Below are 25435 nucleotides of genomic sequence, written 5' to 3' on the forward strand. Positions count from 1 at the left end.
TTGGGTTTTGTGTTTTGGATCTGTATTTTTTTGAAAAAAAGCATAAAAACAGCTAAAATCACAGAATTTGTAGGTTTTTCTGCTCCTATGCTATTATTAACCTCAATAACCTTAATTTCCACTCATTTCCAGTCTATTCTGAACACCTCACACCTCACAATAGTGTTTTTATGTCCAAAAGGTTGCACTGAGGTAGCTGGATGACTATGCTAAGCGACACGAGTGGGCGGCACAAACACGTGACCCATCTAGGCGTGATACTGCAGTGGCAGACAGGATGGCAGTTTGAAAAACTAGGCCCCAAACTGTAAATAATGCAAAGAAAATAAAGAGGTGCAAGATGGAATTGTCCTTGGGCCCTCCCATCCACCCTTATGTTGTATAAACAGGACATGCACACTTTAATAAACCAATCATTTCAGCGCCAGGGTCTGCCTCACAACTGTGGCTGAAATGATTGGTTCGTTTGGGCCCCCACAAAACAAGCTGGCAATTAATCTGTCCCTGCACAAACTGGCTCTACGGAGGCAAGATGTCGTCCTCATCCTCCTCATCCACCGATTCCTCACCCTCTTCAGTGTGTACATCCTCATCCTCACAAAGTATTAACTCGTCCCCACTTGAATCCACCACCACAGGTCCCTCTGTACGTTCTGGAGGCTGGTCTCCCTGGAAGAGCTGATAATTCATTTTGATGAACATCATCTTCTCCACATTCTGTGGAAGCAACCTCCTACGCCTTTCGCTGACAAGGTTCCCGGCTGCACTAAACACTCTTTCGGAGTACACACTGGAGGGGGGGCAACTCAGGTAAAATAGAGCCAGTTTGTACAGGGGCCTCCAAATTGCCTCTTGTTCCTGCCAGTACAGGTATGGACTGTCTGACATGCCTACTTGGATGCTGTCACCGATGTAATCCTCCACCATTCTGTCAATGGTGACAGTATCATATGCAGTGACAGTAGGCATGTCAGAAATTGTTGCCAGGTCCTTCAGTCCGGACCAGATGTCCAAACTTGGTCCTGCCTGCCCTGAATCACCGCCAGCGGATTGCTTAGGATACCTACGTTTTTTCCTGGCAGCCCCAGTTGAGGGAGAAAATGAAGAAGGAGCTGTTGACGTGTCACGTTCCGCTTCAGCTGACAGTGTGTTCACCAGCAGGTCTTTGCACCTCTGCAGGCTTGTGTCGGCCGGAAAGAGAGACACCACATAGGCTTTAAACCTAGGATCGAGCACGGTGGCCAAAATGTAGTGGTCTGATTTCAACAGATTGACCACCCTGGAATCCTGGCAAAGCGAATGAAGGGCTTCATCCACAAGTCCCACATGCCGAGCGGAATCGCTCCGTCTTAGCTCCTCCTTCACTTTCTCCAGCTGCTTCTGCAAAAGCCTGATGAGGGGAATGACCTGACTCAAGCTGGCAGTGTCTGAACTGACTTCACGTGTGGCAAGTTCGAAGGGCTGGAGAACCTTGCACAACACGGAAATCATTCTCCACTGCGCTTGAGTCAGGTGCATACCCCCTCCTTTGCCTATGTCATAGGTGGATGTATAGGCTTGTATGGCCTTTTGCTGCTCCTCCATCCTCTGAAGCATATAGAGGGTTGAGTTCCAACGCGTCACAACCTCTTGCTTCAGGTGATGGCGGGGCAGGTTCAAGAGTGTTTGCTGGCGCTCCAGTCTTCGGCACGCAGTCGCTGAATGGCAAAAGTGGCCTGAAATTTTTCGGGCCACCCAAAGCGTCTCCTGCACGCCCCTGTCGCTTTTCAGAAAATTCTGCACCACCAAGTTTATTGTGTGAGCAAAACATGGGACGTGCTGGAATTTGCCCAGATATAATGCCCGCACAATATTGGTGGCGTTGTCAGATATCACAAATCCCCAGGAGAGTCTAAGTGGGGTAAGCCACTGGGCGATGATTTCCCTCAGTTTCTCTAAGAGGTTGTCGGCGGTGTGCCTCTTACTGAAACCGGTGATACACAGCGTAGCCTGCCTTGGAACGAGCTGGCGTTTCTGAGATGCTGCTACTGGTGACGCTGCTGCTGTTGCTGCGTAAGGTGATACATCTACCCAGTGGGCTGTCACAGTCATATAGTCCTTAGTCTGCCCTGTTCCACTTGTCCACATGTCCGTGGTTAAGTGGACATTGTGTACAACGGCATTTTTCAGGACACTGAGGACACTTTTTCTGAAGTTTCTGTACAGTCTCGGTATCGCCTGCCTAGTGAAGTGGAATCTAGACGGGATTTGGAACCGGGGACACACTACCTCCATCAATTGTCTAAATCCCACTGCACTAATGGCAGATACCGGACACACGTCTAACACCAACATAGCAGTCAAGGCCTCAGTTATACGTTTTGCTTCAGGATGACTGCTGTCGTACTTCATCCTCCTCGCTAAGGACTGTTGGAGGGTCAATTGTTTAGTAAAAGTAGTGGTGTTCCTACTTCCTCTCTGGGATGATGAACGACTCCCATCAGGAGCAACAGCAGCAGTGGCAGTAGGCGTAGCAATGCAGGATCCTCCGGAGGAATCCGGGATAGGAGAGTCAGTCATGCCAGTGACATGGCCTGCAGGACTACTTCCGATCCTGACTAAGGAGGAAATTGACGAGGAGGGAGTTGACGGTGTGGTTTGCAGGCGCTTGGATACAACAGGACAACGGGATTTAGGTGTCCCTGGACTGCTTACGGTCTTATCCAAAGTTTCTGAACTTGACAGTAACTTTTTATGAACGCGCTGCAGGTGCCGTATAAGGGAGGATGTTCCTTGGTGGTTGACGTCCCTACCCCTACTTATTTCACCTTTACATATGGTACATATGGCAAGACAGTTGTTGTCCGGATTTGGATAGAAATATTGCCAGACCAAAGAGGTGGAATGTTTGGTCTTCTGCCCAGGCATGACCATGATGGGCTTTTTCATCCCACGGACAACAACTGTCTCCCCCGGAGCCTGATTTAAACAAACCACATCACCATCAGAATCCTCCTCGCCAACTTCCTCCTCAGCGCCAGCTACACCAGTATCCTCATCCTGTTGTACTTCAATAGTGACATCTTCAATTTGCATATCAGCAAGTGGACTGTGGGTGCTCCTTTCAGCACTTGCAGGGGGCGTGCAAATGGTGGAAAGAGCCACCTCTTCCCGTCCAGTGCTGGGAAGGTCAGGCATCGCAACCACCACCACACTTGGACTCTCCTTGGGGATTTGTGATATCTTCTTAGAAAGCACAGTTCTTCGCTGTGCTTTTGCCAGCTTAACTCTTTTGATTTTTTTAGTGGGAGGAGGGCTTCCATCGTCATGTGAAGCTGAACCACTAGTCATGAACATACTAGGGATCGACCTTAGCCGTTCCTTGCCACTCCGTGTCGTAAATCGCATATTGGCAAGTTTACGTTTCTCTTCAGCTGATTTAAATGTTTTTTTCAAGGTCATTTTCCTGAACTTTGTCATTTGGGATTGTATGTGCCCTATACTATGACATTGGGCATCGGCCTTGGCAGACGACGTTGATGGCATGTTATCGTCTATGTCATGACTAGTGGCAGCAGCTTCAGCACTAGGAGGAAGTGGTTCTTGATCTTTCTCTATTTTATTTTTATCGGAGAAAGTTTGGTCCTCCATTTATGTTATATCGATTTGATATATACGTGCGGCTAAAAACAGAAAATATTTTTTTATTTTTCCTGGAGAGTAGTGCACTTTGCGGGTTACACCAGCCTTTAAGAAATGAGCCAGCCGGCCCTTTACTTATGGGACACAGGCGCACGCTTGGCGCTGCTCCTTTGTTGATGCACGTGCGGCTACTGCGCACACAATTCACAAACACAGAAAATATATATTTTTTTGGTTTGGAGTGTACTTTGGGGATTACAGCACCCTTTAACGGTCAAGCCAGCCGGTCCTTTACTTATGACACAGGCGCACGCTTGGCACTACTTTGTTGATGCACGTGCGGCTACTGCGCACACAATTCACAAACACAGAAAATATATATTTTTTTGGTTTGGAGTGTACTTTGGGGGTTACAGCACCCTTTAACGGTCAAGCCAGGTGGCCCTTTACTTATGACACAGGTGCACGCTTGGCACTACTTTGTTGATGCACGTGCGGCTACTGCGCACACAATTCACAAACACAGAAAATATTTTTTTTTTTGGTTTGGACTGGAGTGTACTTTGGGAGTTACAGCACCCTATAACGGTCAAGCCAGCCGGCCCTTTACTTATGACACAGGCGCACGCTTGGCACTACTTTGTTGATGCACGTGCGGCTACTGCGCACACAATTCACAAACACAGAAAATAATTTTTTTTGGTTTGGACTGGAGTGTACTTTGGGGGTTACAGCACCCTTTAACGGTCAAGCCAGCCGGCCCTTTACTTATGACACAGGAGCACGCTTGGCACTACTTTGTTAATGCACATGCGGCTACTGCGCACACAATTCACAAACACAGAAAATAATTTTTTTTTTGGTTTGGACTGGAGTGTACTTTGGGGGTTACAGCACCCTTTAACGGTCAAGCCAGCCGGCCCTTTACTTATGACACAGGCGCACGCTTGGCACTACTTTGTTGATGCACGTGCGGCTACTGCGCACACAATTCACAAACACAGAAAATAATTTTTTTTTTGGTTTGGACTGGAGTGTACTTTGGGGGTTACAGCAACCTTTAACGGTCAAGCCAGCCGGCCCTTTACTTATGACACAGGCGCACGCTTGGCACTACTTTGTTGATGCACGTGCGGCTACTGCGCACACAATTCACAAACATAGCAAATAATTTTTTTTTTGGTTTGGACTGGAGTGTACTTTGGGGGTTACAGCACCCTTTAACGGTCAAGCCAGCCGGCCCTTTACTTATCACACAGGCGCACGCTTGGCACTACTTTGTTGATGCACGTGCGGCTACTGCGCACACAATTCACAAACACAGAAAATAAATTTTTTTTTTGGTTTGGACTGGAGTGTACTTTGGGGGTTACAGCACCCTTTAACGGTCAAGCCAGCCGGCCCTTTACTTATGACACAGGCGCACGCTTGGCACTACTTTGTTGATGCACGTGCGGCTACTGCGCACACAATTCATAAACACAGAAAATATATTATTTTTTTAGCACTTGGGGGGAGCACCCCTGATGGACAGAGCACCCCCTGGACAACACTACAGCTCCCCTTTAGGACTGGGACACTGCACAGGACTTTGGAGTGGACACAGCCCCTATGGAGAACTGACTGCACAACACAGTCCAGCCAGCCCCTATGGACTTTGAAGTAGTGGACACAGCCCCTATTAACAACAGCAGCACAGCACAACACAGCCAGCCCCTATGGACTTTGAAGTAGTGGACAACAGCAGCACAGCGCAGCACAGCACAGCACAACACTACTCTGCACTACATTACACTACACTACACAGCCCAGCCAGCCCTAACTCCCACCCTCCCTCTTCACTGTCCACAGCCGAGTGAGAAAATGGCGCCGACGCGGGTACCTTATATAGGATCCAAAACCCGCGAGACTCGGAAGGCGGGATGATGTCGTTTTGCCTCGATTTCAGATCCGAGTCAGGCGGGAAAAGTCGAGCCTGACTCGGATCTGCCTCGGATCGGGGGGCTTCGGATTTCAGAAATCCGAACCCGCTCACCCCTAATCTGTGCATCTACCTATCTAATTCAAGTCATGCACCGGTTGGTTTTAGTAGATATATATATATATATATTAGGGGTGAGCGGATTCGGATTTCTGAAATCCGAACCCCCCCGAGCCCCCCCGATCCGAGGCAGGTCCGAGTCAGGCTCGACTTTTCCTGCCTGACTCGGATCTGAAATCGAGGCAAAACGTCATCATCCCGCCTTCCGAGTCTCGCGGGTTTTGGATCCTATATAAGGTACCTGCGTCGGCGCCATTTTCTCACTCGGCTGTGGACAGTGAAGAGGGAGGGTGGGAGTTAGGGCTAGCTGGGCTGTGTAGTGTAGTGTTGTGCTGTGCTGTGCTGCGCTGTGCTGCTGTTGTCCACTACTTCAAAGTCCATAGGGGCTGGCTGTGTTGTGCTGTGCTGCTGTTGTTAATAGGGGCTGTGTCCACTACTTCAAAGTCCATAGGGGCTGGCTGGACTGTGTTGTGCAGTCAGTTCTCCATAGGGGCTGTGTCCACTCCAAAGTCCTGTGCAGTGTCCCTGTCCTAAAGGGGTGCTGTAGTGTTGTCCAGGGGGTGCTCTGTCCATCAGGGGTGCTCCCCCCAAGTGCTAAAAAAATTATATTTTTTGTGTGTTTGTGAATTGTGTGCGCAGTAGCCGCACGTGCATCAACAAAGTAGTGCCAAGCGTGCGCCTGTGTCATAAGTAAAGGGCCGGCTGGCTTGACCGTTAAAGGGTGCTATAACCCCCAAAGTACACTCCAAATCCAAAAAATATATATTTTCTGTGTTTGTGAATTGTGTGCGCAGTAGCCGCATGTGCATCAACAAAGTAGTGCCAAGCGTGCGCCTGTGTCATAAGTAAAGGGCCGGCTGGCTTGACCGTTAAAGGGTGCTGTAACCCCCAAAGTACACTCCAGTCCAAACCAAAAAAAAAATTATTTTCTGTGTTTGTGAATTGTGTGCGCAGTAGCCGCACGTGCATCAACAAAGTAGTGCCAAGCGTGTGCCTGTGTCATAAGTAAAGGGCCAGCTGGCTTGACCGTTAAAGGGTGCTGTAACCCCCAAAGTACACTCCAGTCCAAACCAAAAAAATATATATTTTCTGTGTTTGTGAATTGTGTGCGCAGTAGCCGCACGTGCATCAACAAAGTAGTGCCAAGCATGCGCCTGTGTCATAAATAAAGGGCCGGCTGCCTTGACCGTTAAAGGGTGCTGTAACCCCCAAAGTACACTCCAAACCAAAAAAATATATATTTTCTGTGTTTGTGAATTGTGTGCGCAGTAGCCGCACATGCATCAACAAAGTAGTGCCAAGCGTGCGCCTGTGTCATAAGTAAAGGGCCAGCTGGCTTGACTGTTAAAGGGTGCTGTAACCCCCAAAGTACACTCCAAACCAAATAACAAAATATTTTTTCTGTGTTTGTGAATTGTGTGCGCAGTAGCCGCACGTGCATCAACAAAGGAGCAGCGCCAAGCGTGCGCCTGTGTCCCATAAGTAAAGAGCCGGCTGGCTCATTTCTTAAAGGCTGGTGTAACCCGCAAAGTGCACTACTCTCCAGCAAAAATAAAAAAATATTTTCTGTGTTTAGCCGCACGTATATATCAAATCGATATAACATAAATGGAGGACCAAACTTTCTCCGATAAAAATAAAATAGAGAAAGATCAAGAACCACTTCCTCCTAGTGCTGAAGCTGCTGCCACTAGTCATGACATAGACGATAACATGCCATCAACGTCGTTTGCCAAGGCCGATGCCCAATGTCATAATAGAGGGCACATACAATCCCAAATGACAAAGTTCAGGAAAATGACCTTGAAAAAAACATTTAAATCAGCTGAAGAGAAACGTAAACTTGCCAATATGCGATTTACGACACGGAGTGGCAAGGTACGGCTAAGGTCGATCCCTAGTATGTTCATGACTAGTGGTTCAGCTTCACATGACGATGGAAGCCCTCCTCCCACTAAAAAAATCAAAAGAGTTAAGCTGGCAAAAGCACAGCGAAGAACTGTGCTTTCTAAGAAGATATCACAAATCCCCAAGGAGAGTCCAAGTGTGGTGGTGGTTGCGATGCCTGACCTTCCCAGCACTGGACGGGAAGAGGTGGCTCTTTCCACCATTTGCACGCCCCCTGAAAGTGCTGAAAGGAGCACCCACAGTCCACTTGCTGATATGCAAATTGAAGATGTCACTGTTGAAGTACAACAGGATGAGGATACTGGTGTAGCTGGCGCTGAGGAGGAAGTTGGCAAGGAGGATTCTGATGGTGATGTGGTTTGTTTAAATCAGGCTCCGGGGGAGACAGCTGTTGTCCGTGGGATGAAAAAGCCCATCACGGTCATGCCTGGGCAGAAGACCAAACATTCCACCTCTTTGGTCTGGCAATATTTCTATCCAAATCCGGACAACAACTGTCTTGCCATATGTACCTTATGTAAAGGTGGAATAAGTAGGGGTAGGGACGTTAACCACCTAGGAACATCCTCCCTTATACGGCACCTGCAGCGCGTTCATAATAAGTTACTGTCATGTTCAGAAACTTTGGCTAAGACCGTAAGCAGTCCAGGGACACCTAAATCCCGTTGTCCTGTTGTATCCAAGCGCCTGCAAACCACACCGTCAACTCCCTCCTCGTCAATTTCCTCCTTAGTCAGGATCGGAAGTAGTCCTGCAGGCCATGTCACTGGCATGACTGACTCTCCTATCCCGGATTCCTCCGGAGGATCCTGCATTGCTACGCCTCCTGCTGCCGCTGCTGCTGTTGCTGCTGCTGGGAGTCGTTCATCATCCCAGAGAGGAAGTAGGAACACCACTACTTTTACTAAACAACTGACCCTCCAACAGTCCTTAGTGAGGAGGATGAAGTACGACAGCAGTCATCCTGAAGCAAAACGTATAACTGAGGCCTTGACTGCTATGTTGGTGTTAGACGTGCGTCCGGTATCCGCCATTAGTGCAGTGGGATTTAGACAATTGATGGAGGTAGTGTGTCCCCGGTTCCAAATCCCATCTAGATTCCACTTCACTAGGCAGGCGATACCGAGACTGTACAGAAACGTCAGAAAAAGTGTCCTCGGTGTCCTGAAAAATGCAGTTGTACCCAATGCCCACTTAACCACGGACATGTGGACAAGTGGAACAGGGCAGACTAAGGACTATATGACTGTGACAGCCCACTGGGTAGATGTATCACCTTATGCAGCAACAGCAGCAGCGTCACCAGTTGCAGCATCTCAGAAACGCCAGCTCGTTCCAAGGCAGGCTACGCTGTGTATCACCGGTTTCAGTAAGAGGCACACCGCCGACAACCTCTTAGAGAAACTGAGGGAAATCATCGCCCAGTGGCTTACCCCACTTAGACTCTCCTGGGGATTTGTGATATCTGACAACGCCACCAATATTGTGCGGGCATTACATCTGGGCAAATTCCAGCACGTCCCATGTTTTGCTCACACAATAAACTTGGTGGTGCAGAATTTTCTGAAAAGCGACAGGGGCGTGCAGGAGACGCTTTGGGTGGCCCGAAAAATTTCAGGCCACTTTCGCCATTCAGTGACTGCGTGCCGAAGACTGGAGCGCCAGCAAACACTCTTGAACCTGCCCCGCCATCACCTGAAGCAAGAGGTTGTGACGCGGTGGAACTCAACCCTCTATATGCTTCAGAGGATGGAGGAGCAGCAAAAGGCCATTCAAGCCTATACATCCACCTATGACATAGGCAAAGGAGGGGGTATGCACCTGACTCAAGCGCAGTGGAGAATGATTTCCGTGTTGTGCAAGGTTCTCCAGCCCTTCGAACTTGCCACACGTGAAGTCAGTTCAGACACTGCCAGCTTGAGTCAGGTCATTCCCCTCATCAGGCTTTTGCAGAAGCAGCTGGAGAAAGTGAAGGAGGAGCTAAGGCGGAGCGATTCCGCTCGGCATGTGGGACTTGTGGATGAAGCCCTTCATTCGCTTTGCCAGGATTCCAGGGTGGTCAATCTGTTGAAATCAGACCACTACATTTTGGCCACCGTGCTCGATCCTAGGTTTAAAGCCTATGTGGTGTCTCTCTTTCCGGCCAACACAAGCCTGCAGAGGTGCAAAGACCTGCTGGTGAACACACTGTCAGCTGAAGCGGAACGTGACACGTCAACAGCTCCTTCTTCATTTTCTCCCGCAACTGGGGCTGCCAGGAAAAAACTTAGGTATCCTAAGCAACCCGCTGGCGGTGATGCAGGGCAGGCAGGACCAAGTTTGGACATCTGGTCCGGACTGAAGGACCTGGCAACAATTTCTGACATGTCTACTGTCACTGCATATGATACTGTCACCATTGACAGAATGGTGGAGGATTACATCGGTGACAGCATCCAAGTAGGCATGTCAGACAGTCCATACCTGTACTGGCAGGAAAAAGAGGCAATTTGGTGGCCCCTGTACAAACTGGCTCTATTTTACCTGAGTTGCCCCCCCTCCAGTGTGTACTCCGAAAGAGTGTTTAGTGCAGCCGGGAACCTTGTCAGCGAAAGGCGTAGGAGGTTGCTTCCACAGAATGTGGAGAAGATGATGTTCATCAAAATGAATTATCAGCTCTTCCAGGGAGACCAGCCTCCAGAACGTACAGAGGGACCTGTGGTGGTGGATTCAAGTGGGGACGAGTTAATACTTTGTGAGGATGAGGATGTACACACTGAAGAGGGTGAGGAATCGGTGGATGAGGAGGATGAGGACGACATCTTGCCTCCGTAGAGCCAGTTTGTGCAGGGACAGATTAATTGCCAGCTTGTTTTGTGGGGGCCCAAACGAACCAATCATTTCAGCCACAGTTGTGTGGCAGACCCTGGCGCTGAAATGATTGGTTTGTTAAAGTGTGCATGTCCTGTTTATACAACATAAGGGTGGATGGGAGGGCCCAAGGACAATTCCATCTTGCACCTCTTTTTTTTCTTTGCATTATGTACAGTTTGGGGCCTAGGTTTTCAAACTGCCATCCTGTCTGCCACTGCAGTATCACGCCTAGATGGGTCACGTGTTTGTGCCGCCCACTCGTGTCGCTTAGCATAGTCATCCAGCTACCTCGGTGCAACCTATTGGACATAAAAACACTATTGTGAGGTGTGAGGTGTTCAGAATAGACTGGAAATGAGTGGAAATTAAGGTTATTGAGGTTAATAATAGCATAGGAGCAGAAAAACCTACAAATTCTGTGATTTTAGCTGTTTTTATGCTTTTTTTCAAAAAAATACAGATCCAAAACACAAAACCCAGAACCCAAAACACGGAAGGGTGGTTTTGGCAAAACCAATCCAGATCCAAAACACGAAGAAAGATCCAGATCCAAAACCAAAACACAAAACACGAAAAGTGGCCGGTTCACACCCCTAATATATATATAATAAGTCCTCAAGGGTGGCACTCCCATAAAAAAAAATAATGCAGCGGGTGCCCTCTAGAAAAGGTCAGCCGCCACAGTTGACGTCCGCCTATGTGGATTATATATATATATATATATATAGTAGTCCGGTATAGAACTGGCACCAATTGATAAAGTAATCCTGTCGGGTTGCCGTCTATGAAGTGATTGAGTATACTGGAAAAGAAACAGCGGCACTCCCGGACTTGAAAGTTCAAATAGATGATTTATTGCATGCCTAAAGATGCCGACGTTTCAGGGCCATGCAAGACCCTTTTGTCAAGGCTGGCGTTGCACAGATATAGAAATAACAAATAAGAAGAAACAACTAGGTTTCTTACCTTTAAATAGTATTCTCCCTTCTCCATGGTATAACATTCTTGTCACTCCTAATCTTTGGTTTTAATAATTCATCACGTTTGATGGTTAAAACTTCGTCTCTCTGTTTTCTTATGTATTTAACGCATATCCTCTGGTCACAAATTTATCAATGAGCTTATCCAATTCAATCTTAGTATCTTGAAGGTCATCGGAGGACTGAGAGGCCGCGCAAGCGGCACCGCCTCCACCTGTCAGCCCTGGCCTGCCACAGCGTGCAGCATGGAGAATACTAGGATCCCATACACTAGTCACCCGCAGGCCTATAACCTTGGCGAATAAATCACCATCAGGATCAGTTTCCCAGTGTCTCTGCAGCTCTTTTACCAGCCTCACACAGGTGTCTGGAATCGGAATCGGTATGAAACCTAACCTAACCCCCCTAACCCTCCTTAGGGGTTCCCAATCCTAACCCCCCCCCAAGTGCCTAACCCTAATCCCCCCTGTAAGTGCCTAACCCTAACCCCCCCCTCTTTCCTGCTGCCTAAACCTATGTCCCCTGGGGGGTGCCTAACCCTAAGTCCCCCCCGGGAGTGCCTAACCCTAACCCTCCCTCCCCCTAGCCTAACCCTAACCTTCCCGGGGGGTGCCTAACCCTAAGTCCCCCCCGGGTGCCCTAAACCTAACCCTCCCCCCCCGCGGCAGTCCGCTCGCGGCGCCCGGCATCCCTTCGATCGGGATGCCGGTCTCCGGTCTCTAGGCATCGGTGAAATGAGTGGTGTCTACATCTAGACGCCGGGCATTTCACCCTCGCTGGGATATGACATTCGGGAAGCCAGCTGTCGGTATAATGTCAGCTGGCTTCCCGATTGCATCCCCTGTAATCAGCTGCCATTCCAGACTCAAACTAAAGGCCCCCATACATCTACAACGGATCATCGCGATGTAGCAATGGGATCGGAAATGCCGATCTGCCAGTCGGCCATCGATGTTCCGCGATCCGTTGCAGGATTGGTGAAATTCTGCATGTTAGATTTCACCGATCTGCCAATCACGATAATTTTTTGATCGTGATCGGGATATAACTGTGAAATCCAACATGTTGGATTTCAGAGATCCTGCGATGTCGGGTGGCAGGATCGCTACATTGCGACGATCCGCCGCAGATGTATGGAGGCCTTTACACACACAAACCCTGGCCTGGATCTGACAACCGGCAGTTTTACAACCATGTCAGATCTGTGTGCTGTCCTTGCCACAATAAACATATATATTGTATATATTTATATATATATATATATATATATTTTAGAGATGAGTGGTTCAGATTCTGTGGAAACCGAACTGCTCCGAACACCCGGGATCCGAGTCCACCTGAGCCTCGGTTGGGTGTTCCTGACTTGGATCCCACTTCGAGGCCGAATGTCGGATTTTCACAAGAGTTGGTTTCTGTATAAGGTGCTGCGACCAGCACTCCTACGCTGCGCACTGCTCTGCTCATTAAAGTGGCTGTGTCCAGACTCACAAGTGGCTGTGCTGGTAAAGTGACTGTAGGGGGTACACTGCAAACTGACAGTGGCGGGCTGGACCAGGGGGAAGGGTGCCATGTGCCCCCCGGGCCGCAGTGTCATACGGGCCGTGGGCCATCTGTGTCACTGTAACACAGACTGCACCGCGTGTGTAGTGCTGACCGGATGGAGTTCGGTCAGCGCTACACAGCACAAACACACAGCCACCAGAGCCGGCAGCTGTGTGTTTGCTGTAATCAGCAGCCGCTGAGAGTCTGTCAGACTCTCATCGGCTGCTGTTGCTCCCACTGCGGGAGCCATCTTCTGGCTCCCGCAGTGGGTAATGGGAGAGACGTCATGAGTAATGACGTCTCTCCCATGCAAAGCGGCCGGAGGAGTTGTTAGCGGCGGGACCTGGAGCGGGAGTTTCAGGTAAGTGATTTTTTAAATTTTTTATTAAGTCTCTCTCTACTGGAGGGGGGGGACTACTGGGGGCACTACCAGGGGGGGATTACTATGGGGGCCCTACCAGGGGGGATTACTACTGGGGGCACTACCAGGGGGGTGGATTACTACTGGGGGCACTACAAGGGGGGGGACTACTACTAATGGGGGCACTACCAGGGGGGGACTACTACTACTGGGGGCACTACAAGGGGGGGCTACTACTGGGGGCACTACAAAGGGGGGATTACTACTACTGGGGGCACTACAAAGGGGGGGACTACTACTACTGGGGGCACTACAAAGGGGGGGACTACTACTACTGAGGGCACTACAAGGGGGGGACTACTACTACTGGGGGCACTACAAGCGGGGAGTACTACTACTGGGGGCACTACAAGGGGGGCTACTACTGGGGGCACTACAAGGGGGTACTACTACTACTGGGAGCACTTCAAGGGGGGACTACTACTAGGGGCACTACAAGGGGAGGGGACTACTACTATACTACTAGGGGCACTGCATAAGGGGGAGGGGACTACTACTAGGGGCACTACATAGGGGGAGGGGACTACCACTGGGGGCACTGCATCGAGGGACCACTGCTGGGGGCTCTATAAAAAGGGCAATACTGGGGGTACTGCATAGGGGGGAGACTACAACTGGGGACACTATTTAAGGGGCATTGCATAAGGGTTACCACTATTGGGGGCACTGCATGGGGGGTGGACTGCTACTGGGGGCACTGCATAGGGGGTACCACTATTGGGGGCACTATATAAGGGGCTTACTACTGGGGGCACAAGGGGCACTGCATAGGGGGGGATCATTACTGGGGGCACTACTGGAGGCCTGCATAAGGGTGTTCTCTCCTGTGGCATACGGGGGCACTGCATATGGGCACTACGACAGGGGGCTGCCCCTAATCTTTATTTTTACCTTACATTAATCCCATATGGACCTGCCTCCTCCCTGAAACATTTGAGGGGGGGGAAACCGTAGCACGCACGTTCTTCGGGCACCCTGGCTACACGCTACTCCTCTGCCAGGGCCGCCTGCATGCATTGCCCCCCAGGCTAAAAGTTGCCAACCAGCCCCTGCAAACTGATGTATGCTGCGCTATACTCTGCTGATTAAAGTGGCTGTGTACAGACTTACAAATGGCTGTGTGTACAAGGCTGCTGATGTATGCTGCGCTGTACTCATGCCCATCTGCTACAGTGTAAAAATATAGTAAAATAATATTTTTTAAAAAAGTTTAAAAAGTAAAAAAAAAAAAAATTTTTTAGCTGTACCCCACTTGTGTATGCAAGCGCTGAGACTCCTTGGTCCGTAGCCCACTATGTATACAAGTACTGATACTCTGTTGGCCGTACCCCACTGTGTACACAAGCATTGTGACTCCTTGGGCCATACCCAACTGTGCATACAAGCACTTTGACTCCTTGGCCCATAGCCCACTGTATATGCAAGCACTGTGACTCCTTTGGTCATACGCCACTGTGTATACAAGCACTGTGACTCCTTGGGCCATACCCAACTGTGCATACAAGCACTTTGACTCCTTGGCCCATAGCCCACTGTATATGCAAGCACTGTGACTCCTTTGGTCGTACGCCACTGTGTATACAAGCACTGTGACTCCTTGGGCCATAGCCCATTGTGTATACAAGCACTGTGACTCCTTGGGCTGTAGCCCACTGTGTATCAACCTCTAAAGGTTAGTGCAGAAAAAAAGAAAATTGGCAACATAGCATTCACCACACGCAGTGGCAAGGAAAGGTTCGGCCTTGGCCTTTATTCCTGAGTGGTAGTTCTGCAACTGTCAGTGGGGCATCTTCTGCCTCTCATGACAATGAAATACCTAATTACTCGGACTTTAGAAGAAGTGTAAAAAAACTGAAATCCACTAAGGTCAAACTGTGCGTTCAGAAACACAAATGTCACAAATCCCTGAAGAAAGTCTAATGGAGCATACACACGGTCAGATTTGTCAGACTTGTCAGATTTGTCAGATGAACGACTGAACGATTTGAACGATTTGAACGATTTTACCAAAGTTTTGAACGTTTGAACGATTTTTGACTGCATTAAAATTAATGGAATCGTCCAATTCTGACTGCAAACCCATCAGATGTCAGATATCGTTATCTGACAAACGGGAACGCGCATCGTTGATCGTCCATCGTTCAGGCATGTCAGATATGAACGATTTTCCTTCAGATATTAACGACTGAACGATTTTTAAATCGTTATCGTTCATATCTGAAGGAAAAATCTGACCGTGTGTATGCACCATAAGGGGGTAAATTTACTAAAGTGAGAGTTTTTAGAAGTGAGTTTTAAAAGTGATGTTGCCCATAGCAACCAATCTGATTCTAGTTATTATCTTCTTGAAGGTGCTATTTATTATTATTATTATTATTATTATCCTTTATTTATATGGCACCACAAGTGTTCCGCAGCGCCTTACATAGTACATAGAACTAATAGGTGAACAAGAAACAAGTAACTTACAGTACATTACAGTGCAGGACAAGGACACAACTTATATACATTGCTGAAAGAGTGATTAAAGCACTCACAATAAGCTGCCGGGAGTTGGCAGTCACGTGTTAGGTGCCCTATGGGGAGTAGAGAGTAGAAGAAAATGTAAAAAGAAGCACATGAGGGAAGAGGTCCCTGCTCATGAGAGCTTACATTCTAAGGAGAGGGGCAGACAGACAGGCATGACACAGAAGGGGAAGATAGGAAGGAAAGAGCATGAGGTGGGTTAGGATGAGTGCTGGAAGGCCTTGATGAAGTAGTGGGTCTTGAGAGCCCGTTTGAAGATTTGTAGAGAGGTGGAGAGTCTGATGGGGAGAGGGAGAGCATTCCAAAGGTAGGGAGCAGCATGGGCAAAATCTCGGATGCGGGAGTGGGAGGAAGTAATCAGTTGGCAAGAGAGGCGGCACGCATTAGTTGAGCGAAGTGGGCGGGCGGGAGTGTGAAGGGAGAGAAGGTCAGAAATGTATGTGGGAGAGGATTTGGTGAGGGCTTTGTAGGCGAATGTAAGAACCTTGAATTGGCATCTGAAGGAGAGGGAAAGCAGATGTAGAACGTCTGGAGAGGAAGATGAGCCGAGCAGCAGCATTAAGAACAGATTGTAGTGGAGAGAGGTGAGAGACTGGGAGGCCAGCTAGGAGAAGGTTACAGTAGTCCAATCTGGATATGACCAGTGAGTGGATGAGGGTTTTAGTGGCATCCTGGGTGAGGAAGGGTCTAATCCTGGAGATATTTTTTAGGTGAAAATGGCAGGACTGCGAGAGGTGCTGAATGTGCGGTTTAAAGGAGAGGGAGGAGTCTAAGATAACTCCAAGACAGTGTACTTTGGGGCTAGAGGAGATAGTTGTGCCATCAATAGATAATGAAATTGTGGAAAGTGATGTAGTGGAAGACGGTGGGAAGATGATCAGCTCAGTCTTAGACATGTTAACTTTAAGAAAGCGCTGGGACATCCACGAAGAGACAGCCGAGAGACAGTTGGAGATACGGGTAAGGAGCTCAGGGGTGAGCTCAGGGGTGGAAAGGTAAATTTGAGTATCTTCTGCATAGAGATGATATTGGAGGTCAAAGGAGTTAATGAGTTCACCTAAAGAGGATGTATATAGGGAGAAAAGGAGAGGTCCAAGAACAGAACCTTGGGAAACTCCTACCTTTAGTGGAAGTGGAGGGGAAGAGGAGTCATGAGAGGACACAGCGAAGGAATGATCAGAGAGGTAGGAGGAAAGCCAGGAGAGGGCAGTGTCACATAGACCGAGAGAGTAAAGGATTTGCAGGAGGAGAGGGTGGTCTACAGTGTCAAATGCAGCAGAGAGGTCAAGGAGAATGAGCAGAGAGTAGTGGCCCTTGGATTTGGCAGCAAGGAGGTCGTTGCTGACTTTTGTGAGGGCAGTTTCAGTAGAGTGGAGAGATCGGAAGCCAGATTGAAATGAGTCAAGGAGGGAGTGGGAGGAAAGAGAGGTGGTAAGGCGGTTGTAGACAATACGCTCAAGGAGTTTGGAAGCAAAAGGGAGAAGAGAGATGGGTCGATAGTTGGAAAGTATGTTAGGATCAAGAGTAGGTTTTTTAAGAATGGGGGAGACAAGAGCATTTTTGAATGCAGAAGGGACAGTGCCAGATGATAGGGAGAGATTAAGGAGGTGAGCCAGATGGGAACAGGCAGAAGGAGACAGGTGGGAGAGGAGACGGGAAGAGATAAGGTCAAGAGGGGAGGTGGAAGGAGGGGAGGACCGGATGAGGGCCATGACTTCCTCTCCAGAAGCAGGTGAGAAGGATGTCAGAGTTGGTGAGACAGAAGGGGAGGGGTGGTAAGGGCGAGGAGGGGGAGGAGTGCTGAGGGTCTGATGGGTTATGATGTCCTCACGTATGGAGTCAATTTTAGATGTAAAGTAGGTGGCAAAGTCAAGGGCAGAGAGCGAGGAGGGAAGGCAAGGAGGGGAAGGGCAGAGTAGAGAGTTGAAAGTGGCAAAGAGACGCCGGGGGTTTGAGGACTGGGAGGAGATGAGGTTCTTGAAATATGTTTGTTTGGAGAGAGACAGGGCAGCACTGTAGGAAGAGAGAATACATTTGAAATGGAGGAAGTCAGCCTTAGAGCGTGACTTTCTCCACTGACGCTCTGCATTAAATGTTAAGTAGAATCTGATTGGTTGCCATGGGCAACATCACTTTTAAAACTCACTTCTAAAAACTCTCACTTTAGTAAATTTACCCCTAAGTGTGTCCACGAGTGGTTTGTGTGAGCCTGACCTTTCAGGGAAGCCGTCTTCCACAGTTTCTGCTCCCTCTGTATTTGTGGGGATGAACAGCATAAGTATTGTTGATGACATAGAAATTGAGGATGCCACCATGGAATTGCAAGAGGATGAGGTGGATAGTTGTGTAGCCGACGCTGACACTAATGAGGATATTGAGGATGAGGATGTTGTTTGTGTAAGTAAGGCACCAGTGGAAGCAGCTATTGGCCATGATAAGAAGAAGGCCATTGTCATGCATGGGCATAGAACCAACAAATTAACCTCTTATTTGTGGAATTATTTTTACCTAATCCTGACAATTGTCAAGCCATCTGTAGCATTTGTAAAAGCACGATAGAGGTAGGTATGTTAACCATCTAGGAACCTCCTCCCTGCTACGTCATTTGCGGCAAACTCATTAAATTTTTTTGACAACATCAGAAACTGGTGCTAAAAAAATCACAACAAGCAGTCCAGCATCAACTAGCTCCCTTCTGTTAAGTTCAACTAGATCCCAGCACCTGCAATCTCTACCACCATCACCTTCATCCTCAATATCCACAGTAATGATCGGTAGTCCTGCATTCAATTTGTTAAGGCTAGGTGACTCCTTCTCTATACAGGATTCCTCAGAAGAATCCTTCAGTGCCAGATCAGCTGCTGCTGGGGAACTTCATCCCAGAAGAAGGCCAAGAAGCAGAGCCGGATTTAGTTTAAACCTCATTGGGCCCTAGACAAGATACTGGTTTGGGCCCCCCTCCCTTAAACAATCCATATCACTATATACATATTCCTTTCATAAAAATGTGTATGCGCTACATGTACATATTTATTACAGGATGATATATATATATACAAATACACACAACGCGGCGTTGAACTGGCACTCAATGTAACTTGGTTAGCAGGAGTGGGTGCCTTCAGTAAAAATAGTGTTATTCATACAAAGACGACTGCGACACTCGCAATGTAGCAGCAAAACAATCTGTATTTGCATCAATCACCAACATTTCAGAGCCAATGCGCTCTTTTTTCAAAGTATCCAAATACAAGGTATTAAGATACAATCAAAGTGAATATAACATGAGTCTTACCTTATAAAGGTTGTCAGTATCACTGAACTGTAGCAGACCGGGTAGCGCGCTCACCTGACGGAGCCGAGGTCCCACCATGGTGACGTCAGCAAGCCACAACTTGGTTGCCAAGCAACCAGTCTGGAGCTGAAAGCGTCTCCCCGATCTGCAACACAGACCAAAGTGAAGTGTCAATATTTACATCGCTGTTAGGGCAAATAGCAAGGATAATCCCTAGTATCAGACCTATTATTGACAGGCATTATAGTGAAACCATCATATTAAAAATGCAGCAGGAGCAGAGACCTTAATCGGTCTCAGGGTATAGATTGTAGATGATAGGCAAAACCTAAATAATAACATAAAAATGCCTATTAGAAATATCATGAAAGACAGCACAAAGGTAGTCCCCTATACAGGTAAGTATGCCCTAACTTTGGGGGCCGGCTGTTGCATCTCCAGATGGCCTGTAAGCTATGAGAATGCATAAAAGATATATCTTGTCAGTCCATTCAGGAATTGTCCTCATACAGAAATGGAGAATCTAAACTAACTGTATTTATTTATACTGTATTTTGTGTGTGTACCTTGCTTCAGCAACATCTACAGTACTTTATGCATTTATTACAGTAGGTGTCCCAGATCACTCTATATATATGTATATATATATAGTCATGTAGATTCTGCGCTCAATTAAATAATCCAACTTGCTGGGGTGCTTCCATCAATATTCAGTACAGGAAAAAAAATTCATGTACCAAAAACATAAGCATAATGAAAGGGGTGCACTCACCAGTCTGCCAGCATTTTTAAAATGTATTCATTATGCCAACATCACAAAACAGAATTAAAATTCCGATGTTTCGGTCCTAGCTCGGACCTTTGTCAAGGCACAAAGACCTATAGAACATTGTATCCATAAATACCCATGTCCCCTCTCCCACCAATTTTAAACATATCAACACGCAGGAATACATGATCTGTACCATGTACAAATCAGGGTTAAATCAACGTGTCTCGAGGATATACAAGCCTCTGACGCTGATGATACACGCGGGTATGTCTTTATTGCTTCACCTGAGCATTAATGTGCTTTTGTTTTCATTAAGGGTGAGTAACGTAATAGAAAACGGGGATCAAAGATCCACTTATAAATGCATGATTTAACCCTATTTTGTACATGGTACAGATTGTGTTTTCCTGTTTGTTGATATTTGTAAAATTGGTGGGAGGGGGGACATGGGTATATATGGATACTATGTTCTATAGGTCTTTGTGCCTTGACAAAGGTCCGAGCTAGGACCGAAACGTCGGAATTTTAATTTTGTTTTGTGATGTTGGAATGAAAACGCTGGCAGACTGGTGAGTGCACCCCTTTCATTATGCTTATATATATATATATATATTTATGTATATATACACACATATATACATACATGTGTACAGCATATATATATATATATATATATATATATATATTAGGGATGTGCAGGCTCGGATAGGTTCGAGTTTGCACGTGGAGTTCGGATTTTTCCCTCCAAAAAAACGGAACTCAGAACGAGGCAAAACGTCATCTTACATGGACGAACATCATCATTCCTGGACAAAAGACCAGGAATGATGATGTTCGTCCATGTAAGATGACGTTTTGCCTCGTTCTGAGTTCCGTTTTTTTGGAGGGAAAAATCCGAACTCCACGTGCAAACTCGAACCTATCCGAGCCTGCACATCCCTAATATATATATATATATCATCCTGTAATAAATACACACATATTTATGAAAGATGTTTGTGTGTATATATATATATATATATATATATATACAGTATATATATATATATATATATATATATATTTAAGTGAACTTGGTGTACAGCGACAATTAGTGGGTACCAATCTAGAAGTGTGCATTCATCTAATGGAATATAAACAAAGATAAAATCAATAAAAAAGAGAGGGAATGGGAGCTGGATATAAGGTAGTGTACTGAAAGTGTCAGTGCAATCCGTGCAACCATAAATTATATATACAAAATATTTTAATTAATACAAAAGTATAGCTGTGAATAGGATCACTAGATACTTGTATCTAGGGTATGTAATTTCAGTAAAAAATGTAGATCAAAGGAATACTAAAAAAAATTGGATATTGTGCTAAAGTGTCAGTGCAATAGTGCAAAAAGGTTATTTAAAACATAAATTTCTGTCCATGCACATAAGATGCGTATTTTAGGATCAAACACAATCTGGATGGTACTAGCTTATTAGTATAATAGAACAGGAAGACAAATATTATATATAAAAAATATACAATTTTTATTAGCTAATGACAATAAATGTTCTATAAATACATAAAAAACAGAGAGATAAAAAAAAATTTTACAAAGTGATAATGCAATGTGTTCTGGATTACTTACAAACCTTACTTGTTATAAAGAGTAATGAAATAATTCACACAAATACAAATTCTAAAATAAATGACAATGCTTTTACTTAAAGACAGCTTAATTATAGATGTATTTTGCCAGTGCAGACTCACAACAAAAACATAGGTTATACCAGCAGCAATAGGGAATACTTGTAAAATAAATTTGTGACACCTAGTGCAGAATAGCAGCCGGCCAATGCTTCATACATACATAACGGCACCGGCACCCCCGAACCTCATCCTGTGCTCTCTCCTCTGTTCTCCGACTGCTCCTCCTCCCCTCTTTCTCTGGTGAGTTTTATACTATCATTTTGTGTATACCTCCAATTAATCCAATGGGTGATATTAATTTAATTAATATTCGTACATACTAGGTCCTCATTGGTCATCTGTGCTGTAGCCATAATATTGACACTATTCTGTGTTATCTTTTTGTTCCCATGTAGAATTCTGACATGGTCGCCCATTTAGCCTTCATTTCTACTTATTGCAGTTAAATGCTATCTTCAGTTAGGTCATTTGTTTATATAAAAACTGAGACTTGCTGTCAGCTGTTCTGGACATGTTTAAAATTATACATTTTAAACTTATAATTCTTATTGCTAGAACAATGTATATAACAGTTTAACCTATACATATCTCCACAGTTAATCACACCTGTAGAGAAATAAAACACTAATCTCTACACACTTGTTAATACATCATTTAACATACATTTAGTTAAAATATTAAACAAGATGGCTGCTGCATCAGACACACACTTGCTTACTTTAGAGAGAAAAGGGAAGGCCTTATCCTCTCTAGGCCTGAGGCCATTCGACAAATGTGGCCTTCTGCAACTCGCACAACTAATATATATATTCTTAAATATTTCTATATACTCTAAATTGCAGTGAAGAAAAGAAAGTAACATAAGCATGCATACAGTCAGGTGCATAAATATTGGGACATTGACATAATTTTCATATTTTGGCATCTATTCACCACCACAGTGGCTTTGAAATTAAACAAACAAGATGTGCTTTAACTGCAGACTTTCAGATTTAATTTGAAGGTAATTACATCCAAATCAGGTGAACGGCGTAGGAATTACAATGGTTTATATATGTTCCTCCCACTTTTTAAGAGGCCAAAAGTAATTGGGCTATCAACTCAAAAGCTATTTCATGGACAGGTGTGGGCTATTCCCTCATTATTTCATTATCAATTAAGCAGGTAAAAGGTCTGGAGTTGATTCTAGGTGTGACATTTGCATTTGGAATCAGTTGCTCTCGACTCTCAATATGAGATCCAAAGAGCTGTCACTATCAGTGAAGCAAGCCATCATTAGGCTGAAAAATCAAAACAAACCCATCAGAGAGATAGCAAAAACATTAGGTGTGCCAAATCAACTGTTTGGAACATTCTTAAAAAGAAAGAACGCACCGGAGAGCTCAGCAACACCAAAAGACTCAGAAGACCATGGCAAAAAACTGTGGTGGATGACAGAATAAGTATTTCCCTGGTGAAGAAAAAACACAGTTGGCCAAATCAAGAACACTCTCCAGGATGTAGGTGTATATGTGTCAAAGTCAACAATCAAGAGAAGACTTCACAAGAATGAATATAGAGGGCTCACCACAAGATGTAAACCATTGGTGAGCCACAAAAACAGGAAGACCAGATTAGAGTTTGCCAAACAACATCTAAAAAAGCCATTACAGTTCTGGAACAACATCCTATGGACAGATGAGACAAAGATCAAGCTCTACCAGAGTGATGGGAAGCGAAGAGTATGGTGAAAGAAAGGAACTGCTCATGATCCAAATCATACCATCTCATGATCCAAATCATACCACCTCATCAGTGAAGCATGGTGGTGGTAGTGTCATGGCGTGGGCATGTATGGCTGCCAATGGAACTGGTTCCCTTGTATTTATTGATGATGTGACTGCTGACAAAAGCAGCAGAATGAATTCTGAAGTGTTTAGGGCAATATTATTTGCTCATATTCAGTCAAATGCTTCAGAACTCATTGGACGGCGCTTTACAGTGCAGATGGACAATGACCCGAAGCATACTTTTTAAGGCTAAAAAGTGGAATGTTATGCAATGGCCAAGTCAATCCCCTGACCTGAATCCGATTGAGCATGCATTTCACTTGATGAAGACAAAACTGAAGGGAAAATGCCCCAAGAACAAGCAGGAACTGAAGACATTTGCAGTAGAGGCCTGGCAGAGCATCACCAGGGATGAAACCCAGCGTCTGGTGATGTCTATACATTCCTGACTTCAGGCTGTAATTACCTGCAAAGGATTTGCAGCAAAGTATTAAAAAGTGAAAGTTAGATTTAGGATTGTTTAGTTTGTCCCATTGCTTTTGGCCCCTTAAAAAGTGGGAGGCACATATAGAAACCGTTGTAATTCCTACAACGTTCACCTGATTTGGATGTAATTACCCTCAAATTAAATCTGAAAGTCTGCAGTTAAAGCACATCTTGTTTGTTTAATTTCAAAGCCTTTAGAGGCCAAAATATGAAAATTCTGTCAATGTCCCAATATTTATGCACCTGACTGTATACTTGTGAATTGCTGAAGGAATATGTACGTCCACATATTCCTGCGTTATCAGGACCTGATTCAGACCCGCTCGTGAATGCTGAGCGCTCACAAGTGGGTCGATGTTGCCCAAGTGCGCATGCGCACGACGGAGCCGGCTCTGTCATGTGCATGCGCGAGACCCGAATAACGACGGCCAAGCCGTCGTTATGGGTCTCGCACCAAAGGGGGTGTGCTGTCGATGGTGATTGACAGCACGCCCCCTTTGGTGGGCGTGCCGGGGGCGTGGCTGCCCAGATGGAGGTGTTCCCATGGGAACGCCTACCATCTTGTTCCGGCCCCACTGACATCACTTGTGATGTCAGTGGGAGTGCTTTTGGCTCTGATAGAGCCAAAAGCACTCCAGAGCTTGCGGCAGCGAGACCCTACCGCAAGGGTCTCGGCACAAGCCTGATGGTCGCGATGGTCTGGACCATCGCGACCATCATTTTGGCCGCTCGCTATAGCTGTGGGTAGTCACCCACAGCTATGCGAGCGGCCAGGAGGCCGCTCCAAAAAGGAGGAGGGACTGCCCTGATTCAGAGCGAGCACTCTGTCAGAGGGTTCGGCTCTGAATCAGGGCCTCAGTTCCATCCTCTGAACATTCTAAACATAACTCCTAAGAAAGTTCATATCTCTCATAAATTGCATCGTCTGATTTCTTCTCAATGCATTGGAAAACCTTCTTGAAGCATTTCACTAATATATAGAAAATCAACAACATTATCATGACAAAAATTATTAAACTTCCCAATGCATGCATAATATTGCTTAACCAATTTCCAACCCATGCGAACCAAGTACTAGGGTTCAACCAGGTGAACCAGCTGTCGGGAATTGCACCATCACTTTTATTTGTTCAGCAAATTCATTTTTAACCCGAGTAACTTCATTCAACCTTTATTTTATTATTTATTCTGTATCAGAAGAATTTGTGATGTATGTATAACACTTAACCCATATACTGTTTCCAAAGTAACACCGTATAATGAAGTTGCAGCTGTAAAATAATCTGTGCTGTATTAATTCAGGGTTTTATTGTTTGAAGCTCTCTTACCACAATGTCCGTGATGTTGGTTATTAATTATCCTAATTCCTGTATCATTCTTTGATTTGCACTTATTCTTCTAGTACCAAATGTTATTATGTTACCAAATCCCAAACCAACCTTATAACCTTGGGACAGTGTAAAGAGGTGCTTGTAGTTTTCATATATCATTTGTATCTCTATTTTTTTCTGTTTTTACACAGTTATTATTTTATA

This window comes from Taudactylus pleione, unplaced genomic scaffold, assembly GCF_031769625.1.
Source record: "Taudactylus pleione unplaced genomic scaffold, aTauple2 ptg000021l, whole genome shotgun sequence".
Taxonomy (NCBI): Eukaryota; Metazoa; Chordata; class Amphibia; order Anura; family Myobatrachidae; genus Taudactylus; species Taudactylus pleione.